Source organism: Typopeltis vanoorti, chromosome 18 (genome assembly GCF_054136105.1).
Source record: "Typopeltis vanoorti isolate ZY-2024b chromosome 18, IOZ_Tvanoo_1.0, whole genome shotgun sequence".
NCBI lineage: Eukaryota > Metazoa > Arthropoda > Arachnida > Uropygi > Thelyphonidae > Typopeltis > Typopeltis vanoorti.
Window position 1 is genome coordinate 10,271,412 of NC_143566.1, and position 27,178 is coordinate 10,298,589.

At 40.6% G+C, this 27,178-nt stretch overlaps 1 protein-coding gene across 4 annotated transcripts in view; it reads left to right on the top strand.

Annotated features, from left to right (window-relative positions):
- Positions 1–27,178, top strand: part of LOC150096485 (uncharacterized) — a 67,212-nt gene that overhangs the window by 13,959 nt on the left and 26,075 nt on the right. For 2 of the 4 annotated variants that reach the window (XM_090408224.1, XM_090408222.1), the window contains exon 1: positions 23,493–23,767. The exons of 1 other annotated variant lie outside the window; for it this stretch is intronic. The gene's annotated coding sequence lies outside the window, so the exon portion shown is untranslated. Of the gene's footprint in view, positions 1–17,333; positions 17,464–23,492; positions 23,768–27,178 lie in introns of those variants that run through there. One more of the 4 variants, XM_090408225.1, reaches the window with a different exon arrangement.

Sequence of the window (27,178 nt, forward strand, 5' to 3'; positions counted from 1 at the left end):
CCTCTCAACAATTTCGGACATATGAGTGAGAGAAATAGTCACATGGTCTAACATCAAAAACACTTTTTGAGGATAAAATACTTAGCATAATAAGGACAAATAATATAGAATACCCTTCGAGCCACAGAGATAAAATTTGCCCTATGATGTCTCAAAGTAAGATAATCTCACACCAACATCATATCCAACAGCATGTAGAAACATGTCCATGAATCATCTGCACAAAAGTTTCAGTTTGTAAGGAACGGTCAGGGTTAAGGGTCAGGTAAACAGTACTGTAAGGAAAAACAAATGAGTCAAGTGTCTTTGCAATTCGTTCATCTAGTGCAGGTATCGTATTGTGTTGTGATGTTTTGTATCCAGGAAAGTAAAGTAAAATAATGGGTGAGCCACAAAAGTCATTGAAATTTTCTTTCTTCAGGAAAATAGCACCGAGACAAAACTCTTCATATAGCTCTGAAAGGATTGAAACCTGTCATGATTTTAGAAGATATGTACATTGTGATGTATTTATCCAGGACCACTTGGGAAAAGTTAACCAGGAAGTGGTCTGATATCCTTGGCTACTTGCAAAGAAGAGTTGACTACGAAATGGACCTCGGTGAGTGTTATATTCTGAAATGCCAAAATGGGGAACTAATACTTGATGATACAGAAGCTGATGGAAGTAAAGTTTTTCTATTAGTTGTGAAGAGGCTGACAGATTTTCACCAAAAATATACAACATTAATAATCATTTTCTATTTTTGGAAACTGAATTACCAGCTATTTGTATCAGGGGGAAAATTAGACTTTAAAGATTTTATCCAATTCGATAAAGATTCTTTATTTTGGGACATTTACAAACATTTTACGAAAACTGTTTGTGTATATTTGGTGACAAAAGAATACACAGAATGGTTAGGGAGGCATGGTGTCATTTCCAGACTGACACAATATCAAATGTATGGAGGTGTGATTAGCATGGTATCTGCTTTAAAAACTTTTGTGTGACCAGCTATTTTGATGTAATGTAACCAAGAAACAGTGAGTAACAAAACTTTTATTCATTGAACTCTTTGGAAAATGTTAACAGTGTAAACTAAATATCGTGAAATATTTTTAGGTAATTAAATTTTCGATTTTTTCTCAGTGAATATACTTGTATTTCAGCAAAATTAAATATGCATTTGTAAACTTAATTAATAAAAATTAATTAGCAATAAAAATTAATAAAATTAATTTGTAAGAAATATCAAATTCTGATTAGAATTTGATATCTAAATCCATAACTTTATACCTTAATGCATTCTGTTTAATTGTTGTAAAAAATCACTACTCTGAAATTAATGTGAGGAATGAGGGGAAAAAAGTATTGAAAACTGATATCCATGTAATTGATTATTTTAGAAATTGTCTAATGCTACCTATTGACATTGTTTGAGTTATCTGAAAACAATTCGTTCACATAATCGAAAATCCGAACTGTTAGAATTTGGTTGTTTTACAGAGATAATTAACCCCAAAACATGACTTAAACTCTTAAGTGTGGTATAGAAAAAATATTTGTACTCTCCAGATAACAGATATACAAATTTTACCTTTCCCTACACAAAGTAAGATAAAAGCACACCAACAGTATATCCAACAGTATGCGAAAGCATGTCGTTGAGTCATCTGTGCAAAAGGTTCATTGTTGAAGGAACGGTCAGGGTTGGGGATGGTAAAGGTAAACAGTACTATAAGAAAAAAACCATAGAGTTGAGTGACTTTGGACTTAAAGTAATCGTTCATCCACTGCAGCTGCTGTTTTGTGTTGTGGCGCTTTGTGTCCGGTAAATTATAAATAATGGGTGAGCCACAAATTCTTTGAAAGTTTCTTTGTGAAAAGTTCTAATTGTTTAGAATTTTGTAACAGAAAGTTAATATAAAATATAAGATCAGAGCTAATAATCAGTGAAATAATAATAATGAATAACTATTTATTTATGGTGCCATATGAAGTAATCTAAGAAGAAGCATGAAGGAAAACGAATATGAAAAATCGACATTGGGTGAAAAGTACGAATTTTCAATTATCGTTGGAATAATTGATTGTCAAATTCTTTTAAATAAGACTTCAAATTTATTTCCTAAAGAAATTTGTATTTCTGATGGAATTAGTGTAAGATATGCAGTGACAAAATCACCTTGTATTTGGAAAGAATTACTTGAAAGAGTTAAAAAAACAGAATTCTTGGTTAATAAAATATAACCATCAGCTGAAGTGGGAAATTGGTTCACTATCTTTGGACAAACTAAGAAATTGGATGATAGAATCAACATGCAAATATCAAATATTACTTGCCAAAGAAGAGAAAAATCAAAAACATTAGTGATGTTAATAGGAAGGCCTGTTCTTGATTTAAATGAAATTGGCTGCCCAAAACGTGAAAACATAACGTGTAATTTTAAATGCTTTTTAGAAACATAACGAAAGATTCTGTGCTTTTAATAATTCTCAGAAAATAAATAAATAAATAAACAAAAAATAAATATGCAACCCTTAATCTACAGTAATAAATTCCCAACGATCACCAAATTAAAAATTAACTTTCAGATGAGAGTCACATTGTCAAAAACCACATGATGGCAATTCCACAAGTATGGGAAGAACTGTTGAACAAAAGTGCAAATTTAACAATAAGAAGATTAAGGAACAAAAAAATAGATTGTATTTTTCACTTTATTTATTTTCTGTATGTAAAATTCAGTAAATACAATTTGTAAATAATATTTCAATCAAATAAAATGTGTAAATTTAAATGAACAAATTGGGTGTCGTTGATGTGTTATACAAATTTAAGTAAGACTATAACATTTTTTTTCCTTGTGAAATTTCATGCCACAAACTAACCAGAGACTTTTTTTTTGAAAATCCACTCAGTGAAACTGTGTCAACTCTTGGAAGCAAAAGGAAATGGGTATTAAATTAGTAGGCAGAATTTTAGTGGAGAATATTTCACCTGAAAAGTGACAAAAAAATAAAAAGGTATTGTAGTATGCAGATAAGAAGTGAATTCAACATGCATATATCAAATAATACTCGCCATTGGAAGAGAAAAATAAAAAAACATTAACGAACTTAATAGCCAGACCCGTTCTTCATTTAAATGATTCCAAATGATGAAAACAATATTTGCATGAATTTCAAAACTTTGAAAAAGCTGATGAATTTTTTGTTTGCTGTGATCATAAATATTTATTTGAGGGTAAACATTTTTTTTTCCTTTACAATTTTGCTTTATTTCTTTCTGAGCTAGTTTTCATTTGAAATAAGAATCAATAATTATTTATTTGTATTGGAAGGAATATCTAATATAATAATTGTGTTTATATATATATATATAAATTTTATATATATGTATATAAACACATCTACTGTGAAATAAATGTTGGGCTGAGAGGACAACAGTCAATTGGGACTCACGGAAATGAGTTTTACATAGTTGAACTATGTAAAAACCATAGTTCAACTTGTTTTGAAATGTTACATGGAGATAAATCTCATGAATTACACGTAAGAACAGTGGCAAATCACACACTATGAACATCAGTGCAAATGTGAAATCAGACAAATAAGAAAAAAAAATACTGTCTTTTTCACTTTATTTAATTTCTGTATGTTAGATTCAGTAAATACAATTTGTTAATAATATTACAGTCATATAAAAGGTAACATAGAAATTAACAAAGTATATATATTACAGAGCTAATATTCATTTGAAATAATAAGAAATAACTATTTATTTGTGGTGCTGGCAAAAGAAGTTTCTAAACGAAAACACTGTGGGGAGTTCAAAACCTTGTTTGTCTCATATCCGTTACTTAAAATTACTAATGCTAAAGAAATAATAAATAAATAAATTTCAGTTACAGAAATAGGTTAAGAGCACAAGAAATCGATGGCGAAATTAATAGCCATATTGGTTAAAAAAAACATAAATGTAAGCATTAATTTACTACAGCAATAATTTCTCACGGGAACGAAGAGTTCCAACCTAAACACAGGATTTCTCACCTACTTACAACAAAATTGGCGACCGGATAAGAGAGATATCTTTAAGATAAGACTTAATGAGAAATCTAGTGTTGGAAAATAAATTCATATCCATTTTATTTATTTATTAATTTTGCTCAGTTATTCTATTAGAATATGTAGTTAAACTGAGTTTTAAAAGTAAAATAGAAAAATAACCAATCAATTTGAAAAAAAAATCATTTCACTTGTCAGAATTCCATCCTCTAACAGCACTCTGAATTCGAAACCGGAAATAACACTTACCCTAAACAAAACGGCGCATAGACTTTACCACCAAACTTGGGAAAACAGCATGAGCAACTGTGGGAAAGAATTAATACAGAGAACCAATCGGATAGTAATCTTAATTAAGTAGTCAACTAGCCTTTCTGGTTAATTACAGAAATATCTTTCAACTGCTATGTTGTGTGTGTTTTTGTGCTGTGAATATATGTTAGCCCCAGTAACCTATAACAAAAAAGTCAACTGCATTTTCAGACTTGTGTTCTGTGTGGTGAATATATGTTAAAAGTCAACAATTTGGAATATTCAGAAAACGTAGCTAGTACCAAGATATTCCCATTCTGGAAAGAAAGGTAAATTAATTTTTTTAACTTGTACATAACAATTGATAATTTTAATTTCAATAATCACTGCTCGTACGTTTTTGTAAGCCTAATTCTAATACTGAATAGTTTTTTTTTTCATAAGAATAATCATAGGGTACATATTAGAGTATCAACATGGATATATTAGCGACTTTTCATGTCTAATGTGTGTGTGTGTGTGTGTGTGTGTTGTGTGTTTGAGGGACACTAGCATATAATTAAATTATTCAGAAAAGCCTAATCACTGCCGCCATCACGTCTCTACTCTAAGAGTTCCCACCCTTTAACAGGAAATAAATATCCCAAAATCTATTGGAAAATTAGTACAGTCATCTATAGACAACCAAACATAAAACTTGATGACAATGACGGATGTTTGTCACCCTGGGAAAATTCCGAGATATCTTATCTCAAAAACATCGCCCACAATTCCATAGGCAAATCAATACACCATGTGATGTCACAGAGACATGGTCCCCAGAAATTTCCAAACACAAACCGTCATGATAGTTTATCTCTAAAAACACCCACAATTCAGGATGCGAACCCAACACACCACATGATTTCCCTGATAGAAGGGGCCCCAGCAAAATTCCAAAATTTATCTTATCACTATCCATCACCCATAATGCCATATGCAAACCATTTACTTATCTACAACTCATAACAACACACATCCAGGACACTGACATCGCTTCCCCTTTCATCCTACTCCTGTTTGGTTCATAGTGTCCCACCAATCAGGACATGAATGTTTATCACTAATATATCTTTCTTTTCCATTCAAAACAATAACGTCACTTATTTACAACTAACAATTACGTCAAGATTCCTTATCTTATCTTGATCTTGTTCTGGTCAGAAGTGTCCCACCAATCACGACACGATTTCTTATCCACTAATATATCTTCCTTTCCATTCAAAACAATAACGTCACTTATTTACAAATAACAAATGACATCACTTATCTTCATCTGATAATAACACCCACCCACCCACGACAAGATTCCTTATGTTATCTTAATCTTGATCTGGTCAGAAGTGCCTCACCAATCACAACAGGAATCCTTATCTCTACCATTCACCCATAATTCCACACGCAAACCTAAACACAAGAACTGACGTCACTGACACATATGCCCCCAGGGAAATTCCAAACATTACACACTCATGACGTCACACACAATGACGCCATCAAATGAACAGCCAATCACATCACGAATCCTTATCTTATCTTGATCTTGATCTGGTCACTAGTGGCTGGTATACAAGTCTTAATATGGAAGGAAAACATCATAAACACATACAAAAATCTGATTAGACAGTACCTAAATTTTCATAAAAATATTCAAAATTTGTTTAGAATAGTTGTTTAAAAAGTAATTAACCAATTTATACCAAGAAATATTAGCCACTGGAAAATATTTAATTACTACAATATTATAGAAAACTAAAGTTCAGTAATTACTGAAATTCAATTTTCTCTCTATATATATTATTCTGTAAATATATTGTCAATATTTTGGGTGCTATTTATGCTGTGCATTGGTTCCACTTCTTGTAACCCGGATGAGCTGATGCTCTTGGGTTATATTATACATAATATGTCATTGTTTTGCAATTTTATCATTTTGAAAGAAAATTTAGATGAATGAGATGTAATAATATGCAAATGATAAGGTAATATGATGATAACTCAATACATTTTATGAATAAATTCAATAAATAAATAATTTTGAATGGAAGAAATCTTAAAAAAAAAAAAAAAGTTCTTCACGTCGTGGTTGGTATTTTCGTCCCCACGTGGTGTTAACCGAGGGTATCGTGGAAGAAGCTAACTGAGAGCTACGGAGGCTCCTTTCAAATCACTTCAAGCCTTAAATGAGGGGGGATGATGACCTTACACTGTGCACTGATAATCGCCCACCACCTAAAGATATTCAAAAAACATTCACATCCACTGTGGGATTCAAATATGCAGTTGAAGAGGGAGAATGTTATTGCTTGACCAACCAACGTAGGGGGTAGTTTCATTCTTCCGCTACGAACCTTAATCTGATCGAATTATTAACAGCTGAATTGTGGACTTCATTGGTTTCAAAATCCGTTCTCCTCACCTTTTACTAAGTGTGTCAAGATTCAAAAATAAAATAAATATTCGATGAGTCGACCATTGAAAGGGTGAAATGTGGAAAATGTACGGAGGTCATTTGTGTCCATTTGGTCCTCGTCAAGGCTCAAACCTTCTCTGCTTCCGCTTCTTCAAATGTGACAAAGTTGATCCTCTGGCGTGGTTCTTTTTCTTCTTCTTCTAAGATTCCTGCGTCGTCGAACGATACAGACAAATGGTCTCTTTGCTATTACTAGAAATAATCCGGTTCAAGTCTCGCTGGTCTTTTTACAGAAAGACATTTCATGAATTTTGACTGAGTCAACTTCTTCACCACCTGGAAGCCCACCAATCAATCAGCAACCACTAAAATGGGCTTCTTTCCTTGCCTACATCATCCACTTCTGAAAACAAATCACGGAGAGATTCGTAGAAACTTGTGTGAGCTCCTCTTACCACTTCCCATGCATTTGATCAAGTCCGCACAGAGGTATACTGCTATGCATACCCAATGTCAGTCTTGTACCCTTTACGACTGCCTGGTATTCAGATTTTTCTGTTTGTTCACCACATATCGTGATAGATGGCTCTCTCTCTCTCTCTCTCTCTCTCTCTCTCTCTCTCTAGATTTCCATAGCAATATTTTGAATAGGACGCGAAGGGCCTTTTAAAATACCTTTTTAGCTTAAGGGGATTTAGCCGGTCCCGTATGGACATGGCAGGCTTTCGAGACGAAAATTTCGAAAAACAGGAACAACTGGGTCAGGAAATCACGCGAAATTAATCGATATAATTATACTGGCCTCATCGCCTTAGTTGCATCAGACGAAACTCATAACGATCACCCAAACATACGATGTTGAAGTTCTCGAGGGCTCTGTCCTCCTAAAGATAAACACCCCTCTTTTAGTTAATCTCAAATCCTACCTACAGATTTGCGGATGTGAGCGCGCTCCGTTCCTCCTGGTCATCTGATAAACCTCATTAGTTTTTAAATATTCCACGCTTCAGAACCAATGGCATAAGTTCACAACCATAAACTGTGCTTTCTCTCCTTGCTGTTCTCCGGTGGAGAGAAGGAGGATAACTTTCTGAATTTCGAGGCTACCAACCCACAGCTCCGTCTTATTTCTCACAAGAAAGAATACCCAGATCTTCAAAGGATCACATTCCTAATCTTCTGCTAACCTACACACCACCTGACACACACATATCTCAGCGATAACTTCTAAAACAGTCGATGCTCTTTTCCACTCAAGGTGCCACTTCTCATCTGCAAAACTTCTAACAGCATAAAAATCCCAAATTGTTCCGACCCATGGAATTTTCTTAAGCTTCCACGAACCTTACGGTTCTTAGCTGTGGACTTCGCAACCGTAACTCGAGGATAACGTGGTTAGCCCTACGCCCCCTCGGCGTGCCTATGTCTATAGATGCGTATGTTCACGGGGCCGGGGCACGTAAAACCCCAGTTTTCGGGTGCAATCTCCCTACCCCCGTATGAGACCAGATAAAGGTTTCTTACGTCTTGGACCGAAATCGAACCGAGGTCTTTCCGACCAAAGGGCTTTTGTCTATACCGACTGAGCTGCGAAGGCTCCGATTTGTGGAATACTTTGTCATATTTGGGATAGTGTATCAAAATCTTTCTGGTCGGCAACAATATTCAGATAGGTTGTTACAAGCGCACGTAATTTCAAGCGCCATCACACGCCACTACTACCGTGCCTGCAAATCCGCAGTTTTGCCAAACATCTGTCAGGATGCATTCGTCGATTCGCGCTGCTGCTGTCCCTGCACCCTGGCTCCGTTCTCAGCGCTGATCAGCCGAGTGTGTGTGTGAAGTTTGTCGACAAATTTTCTTCTTCTTCGACAAATTTTCTTCTCCTGCAACCACTGCTCTCGTAGCCGTTTATTTAAAGCTGACCGAGATCATCAACAGATATAACCCATCATTGACGGAATTTTGTCGTATGGCGCATGTCGATTTATTCGGCTTTAACTCACTGTTGTATTGCACTGCCTTTGGAGTAAGAAGTGTCCTGTCTATTAATTGACAAGATTCTCGTAGTCACTCCCTCTGTCAGCCACTGATATTAATAAGTCGTTTCTGATTTCGCTTGACATTTCTGGGACACCTCTAGACCTTGTCGTGCGTGACACTCCAGCAGGGCTGCGTAGATTTCAATCCTACACGCAACAAGAATGGTGCAGCTCAACCTCTCCTTTTGTTTTATTTTTATCTTCTCTGGGAATGGATTCTAGATGATGTCCGGATATGAAATTCCAGTTTCAGAGAGAAGCTGTTTTGTTATTTCTGCGGAAAAGCGTGGTTAGAATGGTTCCACGATGTGTTTGATATTCCTCGGTCACATGAAGGGCTACAAATTTCGGGGTGTGAAATATTGCGCTTTGAGAAGGTGAAATTTCTCTTCACGTGTCTCTTGGATGAAGCTGAAAAAACAAACAAAACATCAGCTTCCATCCAAAAATAACACAGAAAGGGCCATTGAGACTTGCATCTTCAACGTGATGCCAGTTCGATTAATGGGCTCGACCTGCTCTTAATAGTTAAAATCTCGAAAAACGACTTCTTCATAAAACCTGGTTGCGGCCTACGCATTATGGCATCACCGAGACCACCCGCCCACTCAGCGAACTGTGCTGTGCTTTATACGAAGGCGGAGATTTAACCGAATTTCACCGAGGGAACTGCACTCATCGGTGTCGCCATGTTTCGATAGGCAGATAATAAAACTCGCACATCGATGGGCTGAACAGTTCACGATAGCTTCGAGCGCTTTTCGAAGTTGGGCCGCTAAATCTGATTACAAACCGGTTTTGTGTTGGTGGCGCCAGATTATGAATCGGATGCACATGCCTCCCCCCAGTCCCTCTTTACAAATATCCCTTTCCGTTGTGCACATTCTAATCCTCTTTGCATCAGGTCTGATGCTTTTATGTCTTGAAGGCTCGCACTCGTTTCACTTCGATCTCCAGCTGGAGGGTCTCCACTCAGCACCACCGTAAAAAGCGGTTTGAAAAATCGCCCATCGAAACGCTAGTTTTGTGCCGCTGCTATAAATTACTTTTCTTTCTGAGAGTTGAGAATTGCTTCATCTGTGGGCCACTTAGAAAATGGCCCGTTGAGCGTCGGGATCCATAGCTGAAGAATATCGCAACTTCTGTGTGTGTGTGTGTGTGTGTGTGAGAGAGAGAGAGAGAGGAGGGGGGGAGTTGAATTCGTTTTGTTCGTGCCTCGGGTTGTTGCATCATAAACGTATATATAGCGACAGAAAGATGGGGAACTCAGAGGTCATCACTTTTATCGTAGCATTTTGAGCAATTCTTCGATTGCTGAGCTCTTAATTGGAGACTCAGTGAGAGAAAAAACGCGTGATGACGATTTTGCTAAATTTGTCAGAAGGTATTTCGAAGAAAAGCAGCAACAGAAGCTCAGATGCGAACAAAAATGAATCAATTACTGAAGTTTTGTTTTTCTTTTTGTATTTCATTTATTACTTAAATTATTTCATGAAAAGCATCGCATGCGTTAAAATTAAGCCAAGCGCTGGGAAACAGGAGGAGGCTGCTCTTCAGAAGCTGACGCTCTGTTCACACGAATCGAGTTCTGTTTTTATGGGTGCTGTTATGGCGTCGCTCGAATTATTTTTGAACTGAATTCAATTTCTTAACGTTAACACGTAGTACAAATGCGACACATCCTGTACAAGCTGAGACACACCAGATAAAAGTTTCAGTATTGTATGATACAAAATAAATGACAACATAAGGCGGCATGAAATACAACACAGCACAGTACGCTGATTCAAATGGCAACATTTGCAAGAATAAACGCCAATACAAATGTGTAATCAAGGCCGATTGCCGTATTAATTACTAAAAGAATACAAACACATTGAGGGGTGGCTACATAGAAGAACGTATAGAATTTACTTGTCTGTATACGTTAGTTGATAGAACATAATTATCAGATTATTAAATACAAAATCATTTGATTGTGTGTAGCTTTAGGTACGTGATCACTGCATCATCTGCTGACATCAATATTTGGTTTGCTTTAAACCTTCTTCAACGCCATTTAATTTCCAACTGCACTTCCTCGATCTTTTTTTAACCACGTAATCAGAAGAAGACGTCGGTAATTAGCAGCTCTTCCGTTAAAGGTTTTGTGGGATTTCTTTCTGTTGTCTTTCGGTACTGCCAGCAAGTTTCTCCCACAGCAGATTGTATTCCGCATTCTACACGAGGACATTCTTAATGTGGTTGCTAAGACATCCAGGATGGGATACCATTCTTTGGTGCAGTACGAAGCTGGATAGGATGTGAGAATCGCTTTTATTGTTTTGTTTTTCGATTCTTTTCAGGGGCAGTGGATTATTGTAATCTTCACCCCAGCAAGTGACGCCATACTGGAGTGAGGAATTTACCCGCGAGTAGAAGAGGCATTTCAAAATGCTCCGCTGATCATTTTTAACACGACGGATTCTGTTGATGATTTATACTTGTTTGTTTTTCAAAAACATCACAAAAATATATCACTTCAAGTTCCTGTCGATATTTGGATCTCTAGGATCTTATCGAGGCGTTTTTTTTTAATTTTTTTATCTGCAATGACATACTTGTTTGCCATCACAATTTAGCTCGTGACATTTTATTGATTGATAGATTGTGATGTAACTTATTTGTTAAGCTGAAGTACGTACATTTAGTCTTATCTAAATGTGACATTTATTTTATTTCGAGATCGCTGATATGAAACCATTTGTTTTTATTCTGTCATATCCTGATTTATGTGGTCTTTCGATGCGTCGACATGAACTTCGTTGTAAATCAAAACGGGGTTATCAGCAAAGGACAGAAGTTGCGCAGATCATTAACACAGATTAAAAATGACTAGAAATAGACTTTTACAAGGTTGTGTTACATTGTCAGCAACCAAGCACAGCTTCTAAACAGCAGTTAACTTCTTGCAGTCTCAGTTTCTTGTTTTTGTTTTTCTCTTTGTATGAGATGGTGTTTAGGAGACAACGCTTATTTATTTATTTATTTTTTTTTAATGAAGTAGGTAAAACGGTCGACAAATAGCTGATCGAAATCGATTCAGTTATGAGACCTAGAGAGTGGTCTTAGCGGACGCGACCCACTTGTTTTCTCCCATCCCTTCTGCCTAATTAGGGAAACCCCTTCATTTTTGAAACGGGAAGATTTTGTAGATCAAGGGGAGGAGTACAAATCATGCGAGCTAGAAATTAAATCGGAAGAAGCCTACATGCACTCACCCCTCCTTCCTCATTTCACCCTATCGTCTGAGTTCTTGAGGGCCGCTTTCATGAGTGTGTGAACCAACTGTTTTGCAGATTAAGTCAGGGTTGGTCGAGCGACGCGATCTGACCAGAAATTGCTGAGGAGAACTTTGATGCTGTGATTTCGAAGTGCTCTTTCGCGATTGCTTTTAATATTCTCACGAGATGAGTCCGGCGGTGAATACTTTCTGACGAATAAACTAGCGGACTGATGACATTCAACTCGCAACAGGGATTACAGTAGACCGACATTTCGCTCTGATGGGATTCTTGTATTCAGCGATCATCTGCGGTAAGAGTCCGGTTGATTACGTCCCAAGTGCGTCGTGTCTCCGTTGATTTCGAAACTCGTACCAACGAACACGCAACATTAAAGCATTCCTTGTAATTCTAGCAGAATGCTGAGTTGGAGTTCGAATTCTGTTCGAGAATAGAGGATGCCGGTTACGGTGGTTCTAGTTGGGTGACGAGTGAGGTTGTCGCAAAACAAAACTCGCTGCAATATTAGACCGGATTTCTTTCCTCAAAATAGAAAACAAGGAATTGCTGTAACGAGTCATTGACTGCTTTTATTACGAGGGTCATGACTGCCAAAATTCGACGTGCTATTACGACGGTTCTCGGCTGCGTAGCAGAAGTTCGCACTTTTACTCGATTCAGAGTGAACGTTAATGAAATAAGTGGAGCACTTTGAAAATATCGAGGGAGAGGAACCCAACGCATCTTTTTTCTTCATTCTGTCCTCCTCTGCTGACTCACCACGTTTGGAATCGAGTTACTTCTGGCATTTTTTTCTGAATGTCCATTTAGAAAAATAAAGCTCAGCTCAATCTGACTCGAGTGGTGTGCGAAAGATCCCTTCTTCCTCAGACCCCCTCCCATTAGTTGCAACGTTCAACCATATTTCAAAGAACTTTGAATAGAATGTTTCGTACGTTGCTTAAGATCCTTAAACGCGGGCCTGGTTGATCGCGTGGCTTGACCGAAAAGTAGCAGATTCGAATCAAATCTTATCCACCAAGATATTTGGTATTATGTTGGTATCCTTCATTCGGTGCGCAACCTGCTCTCCCCCCCCGCCACTTTATTGGACCACTGATGGCTTGAAAAGAGTTGCACGTTTAGTCTTTAGAGCAGGGTTCCCGAATGATGCAAAAAAACACAAACACACACACACACATATATATCTCCTAGTCACACGGTATTAAACGCTCGTGTAACTTTTCCTGGGCGAAGACATAAGTATGTATATTTATAGACATTTCTTAAAGAATTATTTTTTTTTTACCGCCATTCCAATGTACGAAATATTAAATAACGTGCGGCAATTTACGATCGTCGGGGAAGGGGGAGTTAGAAAATAAGAAAATCTCTCCCCGGTGTAGAGACCAAACGCATGCTACTTTTGAGACGCACCAGTAATGGGAGGGAGGGGATGACGGGGCTCTGAGCAATGAAACTCGCTTCGCTCATTGAAAAGAAGAAAGAAGGATTTCTCCTCCGAAATCTAAGATACCAAAGTTGAATCTGAATTCCAAGGAGTGGTTCGAAGTAAGATTTTAGTTCTGACTAAGAAATAGTCGTTAATTTCAGAGCGATAAACTTTGTTCGTCCCTGGCTTCATTCGTAGAGCAAAACGCTACGAATGAAGCCAGGGACGAATCTTTTCATGTTAGGGCTCAACCAATCGCTTGGGTCCGTAGATTTTCCTATCTGGCGAGTGCCTGCAGATGGAACACGATGGGATATCTTTGGTTGATTGAGAAGAACTTTTCAAATGAAATCTTTTTTTAAAAAAAAATTGGGAAATCACAGAAGAATAAGGGGCACTGAAGTAACAAAAATTAAATTGTATTTCCCCGAAAAAAAAAAACTTGTTGTACCTATAAAAATTTAGCTGCGGGATGATTCTTCTAGGGTTCAAATGATATTTTAATTCCGTCCTTGCATTGCCCTGCAGGAAGGACACGTCGATGCTTCTCGAGTTGTCCCTCTTTCCTCCTCGAAATGAGGGGGTTGCTCACAAAGAACTCTCAAACCGGATTTTAGCTTCAATTTGTAGATCTGCGTAACACTTCTCGGGAAAAAGTTCCAGAAAAGTAATTGATAGGAAAAAATCTCGCATGAATGAATGCGATTCATTCTTTTTCTTGAATCTGGAAGTGTGTTTTTATGGAAGTGTTTTTTCTTAAACTTAAAACTGACTTTCAATTCCACGTTCCTTTTTAGAGAAAATGACGTGAATTTCTTTGACTAAATGGGAAATGTGGATTTTTATTATTTACTTATTTTCTATAGAAGACACCCTTTTTAAAAATCGAATGAGGAACCAGTTTAAATTAAGACCCCCAGGAACCATTTCCATCACTTCAAAGCAAGTTCTTCCATTCGTGGATGATCAGCTCATCTTCATCATTTTCAGCGTCCATTTGGCCTCATTCCTCGCATCTTTGGAAACCCCAGAACTAAAAATGGACCTCCTTGAACTTTAATCGGACTTCCTAAGTAATGTCCCCCCCCCTGTACTGCGAAGTCTCGAAGTAGGAACAGTCAAGCCGCGATCGTAATAATCTGGAAGCAACTCCGAACTGACGAGCTTTAAATTCTCTTCCATATCTAAGGAATGTTCCGGATCTCGTCTCGTGCCTTTGAAACCAAATGATCTTCTTGAAGTTTTCTTTAAATTAGTTAAAAGTGCACGAAGATAATTCCTCCCACTTTGTATAAATTCCCTCATAAGAAATGTCTCCGCTTACTGCGAGTCACTGATCCGAGCAACATAATATGGCCTGCTCGATACGCACCTTAAGAATCTTCTTTCTTATTGTGCAAATATTCCTTAGTTAAATAACGCCATGGATGCACTTTTTCTTTGTGAGTGTATTTTTAAATAAAGTTAAGAGAGATTAATATTCATAAGATGATGTGCCCTCCCCCTCTAGCGGTGCTTCCGTTTGCAAGCGAAAATGTGCTACAAGGAGAGAGAGAGAGAGAGAGAGAGAGAGAGCTTCCACTCAGGCAGAATCTCTAAATGGTGCCACCCTCTTCTAGGGAAGATGCCTCTAAAATGACTTCTCGTGATAAACAAATGTATTTATTTAAGAAAAATATCCCGTTAAAAGTGCGTTAACTCATTTTACAATTCGTGGAGAAATGAGGGGGAGTGCTGAGCACAAAAGGGAATTCATCGCACAAACTCCCTTAACAACTGCAATCTTCATCGAAGCTAAAATAAGCATTGAAATAAGCTGATTTTCCAGCTAAAGTTTTGTGCTTTTCTGTCTTTTCTTTTTATGGTTAAGTGTGTGCCGTGGAAGGGAAAGTGTCAATGTCTCAAAGAGGAGGGATTGCATTAAATGATAGTCCCTTAGCAGCCATTTTGATTCTTTCGTAATTTATTTTTCGGATGATTTAAGTTTTCTTAAAGAATTGCTTCTCATTTGACAACTTGATTTTTCCTTTCTTCTGATTTTCTTCCAAATCACTTGACAAAGAGGTCGAGGCTTGCGTGCTACATTTGCTGGGGGTGGAACATTTTCTTTGGCTCAGTAGACGAACACGCCATTCACCTAACTCGTACCCAAAGTAAACTTCGAGCGATTCCTCGCAGTTGACTTTGAAAGTATCGCGTAAAGCGAAACGGTTAAACCAAAGCAGTTCAGCCAATAACGCCCCCTGTTGAAAGCCGAGAAAAAAGAGGAAGGTCACTTGGGAGCATAAGATGGGCAACCGCCAGTTTTACAGACCCACCAAAGGCTTTACAAAACGTGGCTACCCCACAAACGAGATGATTTAGTCATACGGGGTTCTTTTCTCTCCTGCGCAATTTAACGCACTGGAGACATTAAGATCGGAATCTTATACCATTTTTCCCCCGTCTGTGACTTCCACCCATGGATCGTTACGAACCTTTCGTATCCTGGAAGGGCGGACGATTTCTTCACCAACATTATTTATTTTTAACAGAATCGGAAATATCAAAAACGGAGCTTTTTCGTCATTTCAGGCTTCTCATTAAACGAGGCGATTTCTTCCACACCCCACGAGGGATGAAGGATTGCTCTCCTGCTTATGCTGGGATTCGAGCAGGGCCACACAGCTCAGTCGCTATAGACGAAGCCCTTTGGTCGGAAAGACCTGGGTTCGATTCCCGTTGACGTAAGAAACCTTTATCTGGTCTCTTTCGACTAAAGGTGAGTTAGCCGGTCTTATAAGGAGGTGGGGGGTTTTTCAGGCGGAAACTTGAGTTTTTCGTCCGTCAGACCAGGCAAACCGGCCCCGTGAGCACACACACACGGATCCGCAGTGAAAAATACTTACTTAGAAGTCCCTCATTGGAGAGCACAATCTCAACTAGTCCTAAGGAACTGATGAAGAAAATTGGGGGGGGGGGACCTCATACGATAACAACAACGGGATTGGAGCCTGTTGGTTGGAGAGCGGATCCGCCAACCACTTGGCCGACGAGACCTGCAGGCTGCTTATTCACGTACTTAGATCCAATATGCCTACTGGAATGATATTCGCAAAGTTGGAGTTAAATTTGGATTTATTTCTGTGAAAGTTTGATTTCGCGTTAATTTTAATGAGCCCAGTTTAATATTTCGTGAAGGTCTGAACTGACAGATCTGATTTATTACTTTCATTAATAAAAGTTCCACATATTTTACAATAAGTCAATGCTGTTGTTGATGGCAAATGATTTTTAATTTTGAATATGAGTTCGATAAAGACAGAGCTACGAGAAGTTCGCAGGTGCTGTTGCATAATAGTTTGCTTCTTTTAATTCATTCACTCTTTCACATTTAATATTTCGTGTTAGCAATGAATTCTCCGTTATTTTTATTGCCTTTTCTGAAGGTTTTTTTAACTGCACTTGAATTTTTATTGCGGCACTTAAATTTTAATCATTTAAATTTTTGTCGGTTCTTATCTGCTGTCGTTGTTCGCTCAGTGGGTTTATTACTCGGTCCCTTTCGTACCACACCGCAAGCGTTGCACAATTCACCCAGCTGATATGTAATCAGTCTTTTTTATTGGTTCAATCTCTGATTGTGTTCAAAACAATCTTACTGTTAAATATGAGTAAATATTATTTATTTATTTATTTTGAAATACGCCATCTAGAATACGCTATGCTTGGATCATAAAATGCACGTGGATTTAAGTTGATTGTTTTTTTTTTTTTTTTGCGCTCCATTGTTTTTTCCATGCATATTTGTGGCATCGCGTATTATCAACATTCATACCAAGATTGCTCGTTTCCGTAACTAATCGGTTATTTAAACTGACTTCCCCTTTATCGCATATTTCAATCAACCTGCAAAAATGTCCGTCAATTAATTCCCAAGTTGAACTTTCATGTTTTCGTTGCCGCAGGTAAGTGCGGGTTTATTCAGGTTAATTTTTAATAATCTAAACGAAACGAAGTTTTTAACAAAATGTGTCTTTTGACATGCATCGACTGCGTGTGGGTGCGTGCATTTACTGTTTCATTTATATTGCTGATTTTACTGAATTTCTTATTGTTTTGTCGCTTTCAAGCTTTTCCTTCGCCATTTCGTAAATCTTACCTTGTAATCAGAGAAGCAGTTTTTTCAGGTCGTAACTAGACAACGTCGTTCTCTGAAGTTTCGCACACGAGGCAGATTGGAATTAAAGGATATTGAATAATGCTTATGAGGTTGTGCACTAGGTGTTAAGTGCGTGTGTTCTTTGGCGGATTTCTCTGTTTTGGGATTAAAAAAAAACCCTTCAACCTCCACACGAGACCGGCTAATTCACCTCCAACTAAAAATGACTTTTGACAATTTATTTCGCCGTGTGGGTTATCGCTTTAATGATCCGTCACGGTACTTCACGGTGTCACTCGACTTGTTTCATGAGTTTTACAGAAAATCTCCTCAGTCGACGCAACATCCCGCTTTTTGCCACCGATTCTCGCATTTGCGGTTTAAGTAGTTCGCTGCACGAGGGTTCTGAATGGGAGTCACGAGGAGATTATTTCCTTTTCTGTTTTATTCTGAAAACTGGAGTATATCGCCGCATGACCTCTTAACGCAATTAGGCCGGATAATGGTTCGTACTGCGAATCAAATTACAATTTGATTCGCAGTACGCCGTAATCGTAAGGGTGAAAACAGGCGTTCGTTTTGTTTTTTGAATTTTTATTGTCCTTTCCTTTTATAGGCGGGAGTGTGCCGTTGCACTTCAGCGGATCTTAATCCTTTCTGGAATACAGAGGCTGCAGTTTTAACCGGGGTCGCAGCCACGGCCATAGCGAACAACATTTAAGGTTAATGACACGGTTCGTGGCATTCACTTGAGGCGGTCGAAGAAGAAGTCATCGTAACATACTGTCGGACTGCAATAAAACTCCCTTTCTTTCCCCCAAGGGTTACCGAATGGGGTTCAACTTTGAGAATGCGATCCTTTTGCTGTTGATTGTTTTGCGTCCACGGGATAGAGATTCGTCCTCTTCGGCATTCTAAAGCAACTGTGGTTCTCGGTGACGAATACACTTCTCATCCCCCCTCCCGACCCACACACACACAACGTTTCTTCAAACGCTTATTTTCACGTAGTTTTCTTTTGTGGTGGGGTTTCCTCGTCTGAACCGCAGACGAAGTGCCCCCAATCATGGTCCGGAACTGCGCTTGTCAACTGCCACGAAAACTGGCGCTGGTGATAGCGGTCTTACAACGCAAGGCAAAGGTTCAGCACACTGCAATTGTGTGTGTGTGTGTGTGTGTGTGTAAGTGTGTACGCGCATGCGCAAGCAACGTAAGCCAACAGAATTCTTCACAACTGAATGCGCAAATAGCCAACAAGTACGGACTGAAGTTTACCTGGAAAAGAAATGTCCGCGAACGTTAGGTTGTTGAAACAACACACGCAGGTCATATTTATAGATTCCGTATCCAATCAAGGTGTTCCACGGGGTTTATCTCGAGCTCGAGAACTGAATAAGTGCCAAGTCATTTGCCCCGATGCCAGTCAGGGGTGACTACCTCCGCGAACTTAGAGTATGCCTCGAAGGTTCAGGGAATAATTGTGACGCTACCGCCATCGATCATCGGCCTAATATATGTCAGGAGAGTGACACGAATGTGTTATGCAAGACATGGTTGAGCTCTTTGTAAAGCCCTCGTCTGTGCTGAACTTAGTTCTGCCTGCGACCTACTTTTGTTGTTGTTATGAAAGTCCAGTGCGCGTTCTGGTTTAGTTTTTATTATTATTTATTTGAATTATAATTAACCGACATCGCAGTCGATGAATGAACTGCAGTTAGTTTCTTTATTCCTTCGAGTGATTGCAGCGTTGCTAAGATATTTTTAATCTTTGCCACAATCCTGAGAAAGCCGAAAATTGTTGGGTTTAGAGGAGAAAGAAATATTCCCAACCGAAGACGAAATTCTGGTTATACAGAAGGAGCATTGCACGACAAAGCCATCGAACATCACCGACGCGAATGTCAAATTTCTGGACTGGGAGGGACCATTCGGACGAACTTTGCTTTCGTATGTTCTTTAACGGACGTTGAACTTGAGAGCCGCTCGGAGACCAGCCCTGCTGGTTTAACGCACTAAAACGCATTACGGCAGAGCGTAAGAAACTAAACGAATGTCGCGCGTGCATGTGAAAGTTCATTCGAGACTCTTCGCACATCAGCTCGGCAGAAAACGGTCTCGACTCCACGAGTCTAACAGTTGGCGAGGCATTACGAATGAGCACCGGAAACGAAAAGGATTCCACACGTGTTGCCTCCTCGCACGCTATCTGTTCGGAGGAGAAAAATGATCCGAATTACAGGGGGTCCTCTTCCCGCTGAGGAGTGCTGCTGATTAAGAAGAGAACCGAAGTGCTGCAAACAGAAGACCTTCCAACTGATTAAAGGGGAAAAAAAGAAGAAAATAAGTTTTATTCCGCAGTGCGATGCAAGTTTCGCAAATTTGTCAACACGAAGAACAGTAGGAGGGTGGTGGTCGATAAGGCAAAAAGCTTTGTGACTACCAATTTAAGATGAAGAGAATTTAAGCCATCTTATGATAGAATTAACGAGAGTAATTCCTCAGGTCGACTTCGTTTCTTCCTGTGCAGAAATTCACGTAAAAACACCTCTCGAAGGGAATCCCGCGTGAAGATCAACGTCGGTTTGTTTATCACACAGCGCGAAAGGTTTTTCCCCAGCGAATCCACCGAAAACAGGTCCTGGTGTACGATTCACTATTAGTGTTAATGGCGAGGGGGTTATGTAATCAAACCCTTCTCGAGAGAACAAAACCTGGAAAATGTACGACCCTCGGCTAATAGCGGGCGATGCAAGCGAAATTCATCCCCCGCCCTAAACATCCTTCCCCATGGGGCGAGTTTCAAAAACCCTTGACCTTGTGAATCCAGAGGGGCTACGCCAATCGCTGGAATCGCCAGGCCGGCACTTCGATTATCAAAAATGACCCACCCGAGTAATTTGTCGTCGACATCTGCGATTGGTGTGAGAGGGATTCTTTTAAACGTTCTGCGGCGTTTAAGAAGCGTTCACGTTTTGCCCCGAGCGATGGCGCAGCCGAAAGATTGGGGGCGTGCGTTGATGTAGATTAGCAGAGGAGAGAAAGAAGAACACAAAGCTATGCGGTTGAAATCAGGTGATAAAACGAATGTCGCAGTCGCACGTGCTGAACAAATCACCGCTGCGGATTTGTAAGAGAGCGCTTCACTCTAAACAGCTGGATTTAAAAGGAGTTCATTTTTTTTTTAGCATTCTCCGCACCAGAAGAAAAGTGGCCCGATAACAGCGTTCACAGTCAGAAAGCATAAAGAAGCGAAAGATCACGTGGATATTCCAAGCCTAACTGTGAAGATTCAGAGCTTCTCCACCTGCGTTTTGCCTTCTTTCTGTTTGCTTTCGAGAGATGCCAAGATGCCGCGCGCGCTCTAATGCAGTGGCCGAAACAAACTTAATCGAGTGCGGCGTTTGAGAATCAATTTTGGTTGCGTTCTAGCGGCTACCGTGGACCAGGGGAGCGCCTGGTCCACTGCTGCTAAATCACGATCGGTTTCGTGATTTAGCAGCTGGCAATTTTTTGGAAGAAAAAAAGTGCTTTTTTTCTTCCAAAAAAATTCTTTCTGCGATTAGCAAAGAGGGTTGTTGCTGTAAGAAGACGTGGGCTGCTTCTAAAATGGCATTTCACGTTCGACGGGCAAGCACAAGAGCAGCGGGCTCAGTTTCCTTAATTTCCGAGGATGGGGCCCTTCGTATATGCTCGTTTCCTCTCATACTCTCTGCGCTTGACATACGGCATCCCAAAACACGGACCCCCCTCCCCCTATCTAATCCGGAAGCCGTAATCCCCTAAACAAAGACACTCAGAGACTTCCTGAACCAGAAACACGCTGTCAGGGAAATGACGTCACGGACGTAAAAAGTGAGAGAAAGTGAAACGATCATCCCTGGAAATGCTTCCGGAGGATGCGAGAAACAGGATGGCCGACATTGCGAACATAAAATGTGTTTCTGACACTTCGTGAAGTTCTGAAAGTGAATGACGTCACAGTCTGTGACGCCGTTTGAGAAATGCTCGTTCCTCAGAAAAGAGCGTAACTCAATGAGAATAACCGAGCCTCCCCATCTCAGTTGGTTTCGACGGAGCCTTCGGTAGGAAAAACCTGGGTTCGAATCCTATCCATAGCATCAGGACTTTTTGATGAACGAGCAGGTTTCGCAAGGAAGTGGTTTCTCCTTCCCACGCAAACTCGAGTTTTCGGAAGAAGAAAACTTCCTTCAAAACAAGCAAACCAGCTCCTGAACACACACACACACACGTGTAGTATTCTGCAGACATGGAATAATATTAATTAAAAAGGAGGGCAACAAGATTCCGCACCCATTCCCTAAGAAAGCTACCCCAGCAACCATTTCGTTTGAGGAGAACCCCCCCCCCCCTAATAAAATTATTATTAGCGCTTCCACGTGTAACGATCGTCACACTGGGCCGGCGGTTCATTTGGATATCAATCTTCGCCTTCTTCTTCCGAAACTCTCTTCCCTTCGGCGCGAATCAAATTCCTCCGAGCCGATCATTCGAGGGTCTTCGGGTAGCAAACAACAAAAGTGAACCCGCTCTGAAACGGGAAGAAATTCCTGCAACTTCTTCGACTGCTCAAGAAATCTAAACTGAACCGCAATTTCCGAAGCTGCCCGTCAGGTCACCGGGGGTTGCATTCGGACAGATAAAGCGAAATGAAGCTGGTTGACCGAGGGATTAGCGCATCTGCTCTCCGACCCGCAGGCTCGAATCCCTCCTTAGGCAGGGATGTTTGCGGGAGATGTGTTTCACGGCCCTGCTTACTGGAGGCCTGAAGTGGCTTCAGAAACTTTCACGTTTCGTCCCTAGAGCAGCGCTCTCCCTCTCGTAAAAAATAAATGTGAAAAATTCGCTGGGGTTACTAAGGTGTCGCAATCTTTCTTCGGGGGAATCTGCTCAAATAAAAACAGCAACGAGAGAAACTCGTCATTAGAAAACCTCGCGTTTTCTAATGACGAGGGTTCCTTTCACTCGTCAGCGTTTTTTAAACCTCAGCATGGCTGTAGCGCGTGTAGACGGAGGGCAAAACATGCTGCGCGTTATAAATCTGCTAAAGGGCAACTCCAGGAAGGATAAGGTCACGTTTTCTTACCCCACCGCACAGAGTTCGCCCGTTAACACTGTGCGGTGCGAACTGTTCACAAATCGACCAATGAAAAGCAAAGTTTTCAAATCACCCCACGGAGTGCCGTTGAGGGGCAAACTCGTCGAACTTCACTTTAAAGGTTTCGGATGTCGCCCCGCCTTTTATTTTATATCTTCATTTTGCCGATGAATGCATCCCTTTCCAGCGTGGATTGTGGGTATTAGTCGACCGAGTTCTGTCGCAAGAGCATTCCAAGTTCCTGACCCCTAAAACCAGTCGTGTGAGTTGTTGCTGTTTGCCAACATGTGGCGGAATTTGAAAATCGAGAAATTGCTCGCTCGCTAAAACTGCACCAAAGCACTTTGCTGGGGACGTTCGCTTACTTTTGAAGAGGGGCTGCACCAAACCCTGTTCGCCCTGGATCGCTCGGCTTCAAGTGTCGGTTTCAAGCACCTGCCCGCGCATCTGATCGAACTTTGTCCGGAGTAAGTCCTTCCTGCGTGCTTTCTTATCCTCGCTGGCACTTCCGACCTTCCTAACGAAGGAAAACCGCAAAACATCTGCTCACGTGCAACGCTGCACTGCGTTCGTGTAGTTGGGTTGTCTCTCTCTCTCGGCATCAGCGAGCGCGCGCGCGCGCACACACACACGCTCCAACCTGTACATGGATGACGGGTTCAAACCTTGCGTCACAAGCGACTGGTTGCTTGCTTCGAACTCTTCCGCTGCCCCGACGCGCTCGGTCTGCGGAGTGGCGTTAGTTGTCAGTGTGGGTGGCTGCGAGGTATACTCGGTGCTCGCCAGACAACTCGTAAGGTGAGAATGTGAAAGTGTCGCGCGGTTTTACAAACGACGACTCGTTATGAATTATACTTCAGAAGATTCGACCGTGCAGTCGGGATAAAGCTGGTGTGTGTGTGTGTGTGTGTGTAGTGAAGTGCACGCGCTCCGACCACAGCGTCTGGAGTTTGCTACTTGTTGATCCACGAGGACTTCGCCAGTTACTGAACAGGTAAGTAGCCTCGGTTCGCAACTAGCGTCGTGCTCACTCTATCGGTGTTTGTTGAGTGTGGGGAGACGAACTTTCTCTTACTGATCCTTCGAATTCGCGAGTTTTTTATGCACGTGAGAAACGGCTCTTCGCGGTCCTGTCGACAGTCGGAAAGCGGTGATAGATCCTCGGGTTAATAACAGCCGCTCGGTTATTGCTGGACTTTTCTAATTAGAAAAATCAGGGGGGGGGTTACTGAGAATAGGGGAAAGAAATAGAAAGAAAGAGAAAAGAAATACGCCGCTTGCTGGACGAAGGTTTAAGAGAGGAGGGGATGCATAAGGAGAGAAGTTTCTGGCAGGAATTCTTAAGACGGCATTAAGAAGCCTCTGTAATAGTGTTAGTAATAACAACCGTAATAGTTGGAGATCTTATAAATTAGCAGGTGTTTGTTGCCACGAGCGAAACCGGCGTTGCTGATAGAGCACGCGGGCATTTCCTGCTCGTGAGTCATTCTGCGATAAATCAAACACCCGCATGACGAATCAAGAAACGTTAAGCGAACATCGAACAGAACCGAAATCAGCCCATTTGATGGCGTGCGGAACAGGAGCTGTTCTCGATGAGCAGGATCCTCTTGTTGGACACCCCCCCCCCAAGTGTTTATCCGCGCCACAAGCGATAACACCCGCAGTTAAAGTTCCACTCTAACCGACTGTGCTATTAGACGCGCGACCTGTAAGAGATCCCGCGGAGGACGGAATGACGAGGTGATAATTGAGAATAGTTCGTTTATAATTTCGATGACTGCTTAGTTCAAAGATCGCGTGGGAATGCGTTCAAAGATAATTCTGGTTGTTCTTTTCGTTATTCCCTTCATTCTCACGAAGCTCTCCAAAGGGTTCTTTCTCCATCACACGCCGACAAGGGTGTTGGTCGTCCTTCCTCTTATCGCCGCAAGCTTTCACTCTTGCTTATCTGTGTGTTTCACCAGGACTTTGATCCCCGAGTTACAGAAAGACCCCTTTGCCCACTGCAGTGCCAAGTAAATCCCACTTTTAAGTTCGGGATAATTCTGGTTGTCCTCGAAGCTGCTTTTTGTGTCCCGTCTTCTTCGCTGCAGCTTTGTTATTGTCTGGCTGCGCTGCGCATGAAGCAGTTTCACGTGGGAAATAATCGCACACAACAGAAATTAATTATCGAAAGGTAGGACCGACCTGAGGTTAATATTTCTCGTTTTTCAACGTAACAAAAGCGCGAGGGCCAAATCCATTATGATAATAAATTTCCTGTAACTAACTACGTCTGTATTAACAGCACCGGTGCGTCACTTCATTCCTCTCTTCACCCCGTCATTACCGTAAAAATAAAACGGCATTAATGACGCCATAAAAGCGAACTTTGAATGTTCTCCCATCAAACAGCAAACGCCTTCGAAGTTGGAAATGCGATTCCGCATTGTTTTCCCGAAAAGAGCTTAAACAGAGGGCCCAGTTCAGCGCACACAAAGGTCAACCTTAAACTCGCACAATAGTGACCGTGTAGGAACCAGCTGACCAATCTCCGAGTCTTTGGGCGATGCTGTTGTGGTTGGCCTTCACTGGGAACTCCCCTGTATAACTGTGATGTCCCACTTCCCTAGCCAGCGGCCATGAATTGCAGAAGAAAAAATAAAATAAACAAGCGAACAGCCTGCCGTACTGTTCCGGAAAAATCGCAATCCAACAAACCACCAGTAGAACAGCATTTTATTAAGTTCGCAACCGGAAATTCTGTTTTGAAAGTATTTCCGTTGCTATGGAGACAGTACGAAATCATTTGAAGGATGGCACTTAATTATAAAAAATCAAATTTTCTGTAAATTAGTTTCCAAAGGAGCATTAAAAGATGCGAAAGAATTTCGTGGACGAAGCGAGTATAATAACGAAGTAAACGTAGAATTGAAATCAAAGCACAAAAACACGTGATGTAAAGCAGAGGATTTTGAAATTAGTGTTCGCGTTGCGTACAAACAATTGAATGATTTTCCGAAGTTCAAAATTGGTTCTCAATCCGATTTGCAGCTCCTTGTTTGTCCCAGTTCAGCGAGGATAATGAGGCTAGCAGTGCGCAAACCACTGCCGTTGACAGGTCACCGCGTGTTCTTAGCAAAGTGGTGCGAAGGAAAATAGTCTCCGTTTTCAGGAACCCTTTCATACGATTTTTTTTTTTTTTTTCATTTTGGCGTTTATTTTTTCCCTCGTTGGCGATTTGTTCCAGTTTTCGCAAGCAGCTAAAACATTACTTAAAATATTCAAAGGAGTTCATTTTTTTTTCGTTTTCCACTTTGCACTCACAAATTGCACCTCCAAAATCTTCAACTAAATTAAACGCTACAAAACCAGTTTTTTTTTCTCTTCTTTTAACAGGAGCGAGCAGGTGCTTTACTAAACCATGCACATAAAAGGAGAAACGCGAAGGTCAGTCGAGTCATGAGTGTTGATTCGACACGATATAACAACGCAGTGAACGGAAATCTTATTTTGACTTGTGAAGGGCGGGCTAAACTTAACAGCAGCAACCTGTTGTTGCTGCCATCAAAAGAAGGATGCAACATTTCGATATTAGTAGAAAAAAAAAACAGCGTTCCCCGAAGGGCCTATGGACGCTTTATAGGGTGGAATAGCAAATGAAATGCTTGCGTAAAGGCCTCGTTGCACGTCGGATGCGCTTTTAACGATATCCTTATTTGCATGAAAATGTTCCGTCGCCATTGGGGACGTTTAATGAGAGCAGACGAGTGAAATGAATCAAGAGGAAGTAGGAAAATTGCGGAATTATTAGAATTTGTGACGTCACAGGAAACGTTTGTTTCTAGGATGTTTTATTGTGACAGTCGCAGAAGAAGAAATTAGTCAGCGAAAACAGTTCGTTTCCGGGACGGTTTTCTGCGCTGCTTTTGTCCCGGTTTATCGTCCCACTTAATTTATTATTCTTAAGGATTTCTAGAAGTGATTGCGTGCGTCGCCGTGAACGAGAGAAGCGAGCCTGAAGTGCACATCGACAAATGTACGTGGACACGTTCGCAACGTTACTGTGACCTAAGAAGAAACTTTCCGTGTGGATGGTCGCTGGGAGCGCTTCTTGTTGCAGAAAGATTTCGGCCTGCATTGAATCAAGTGATGTCCTGGCGATCGCCTTCTCACGTAAGAGACGCACTTTTAACGATTTCTTTGCATTCAGTTTTAAGATTTGCATCTTCGAGCTTCGTTTTTGCTAATTCATTGCGATGATGTGTCTCGTGTTTCGCGAGCAGCCCCAGCTGTTCATTAACGAGGGCGATCAATGCGTTCTGAGGCCTGCATGTGCTGGCCCAGCTCAGTTCAGTTATTAGGTCAAAGGGGAGAAAAAATGTGCTCGTGCGGTTTTTCTGTAGTTTTTGCTTATTGCAGC